This window comes from Pan troglodytes, chromosome 13 (assembly GCF_028858775.2).
Source record: "Pan troglodytes isolate AG18354 chromosome 13, NHGRI_mPanTro3-v2.0_pri, whole genome shotgun sequence".
Taxonomy (NCBI): Eukaryota; Metazoa; Chordata; class Mammalia; order Primates; family Hominidae; genus Pan; species Pan troglodytes.
This window is the reverse complement of record NC_072411.2, coordinates 101,626,160-101,626,979: the sequence shown is the minus strand read 5'-3', so window position 1 is coordinate 101,626,979 and position 820 is coordinate 101,626,160.

Below are 820 nucleotides of genomic sequence, written 5' to 3'. Positions count from 1 at the left end.
AATTGCTTCCTAGTTTCAAGAATGGATAATCAAAGAGACAAATACTAGAAAAAAGTGCAGTGAGGCCAGGCACAATGGTTCATGCCTGTAATCCCAGCACTTTGAGAGGCCCGAGGCAGGCAGATCACTTGAGGAATTCAAGACCAGCCTGGCCAACATGGTGAAATCTCTACTAAACAAACAAAAAAATCAGCTGGTCGTGGTGGTGTACCTGTAGTCCCAGCTGCTTGGGAGGCTGAGGCAGGAGAATTGCTTGAATCCAAAAGGTGGGGGCAGCAGTGATCCGAAATCACACCACTGCACTCCAGCAGCCTGGGTAACAGAGTGAGACTTTGCCTCAAAAAAAAAAAAAAAAAAAAAAAAGGCCGGGCGCGGTGGCTCACGCCTGTAATCCCAGCACTTTGGGAGGCCGAGGCGGGCGGATCACGAGGTCAGGAGATCGAGACCATCCTGGCTAACATGGTGAAACCCCGTCTCTACTAAAAATACAAAAAATTAGCCGGGCGTGGTAGCGGGCGCCTGTAGTCCCAGCTACTCGGGAGGCTGAGGCAGGAGAATGGCGTGAACCCGGGAGGCGGAGCTTGCAGTGAGCCGAGATCGCGCCACTGCACTCCAGCCTGGGCGACAGAGCGAGACTCCGTCTCAAAAAAAAAAAAAAAAAAAAAAAAGAAGAAGAAGAAAGAAAGAAAAGAAAAGAAAAAAAAATGCAGTAATTACTAGGTACTAACACAGGATCACAAAGAACCTTTCACTTTTAAATTGGGTTACTGGGGGTGGGGGTCGGGGGAGGGAGAGCATCAGGATAAATAGCTAATCCATG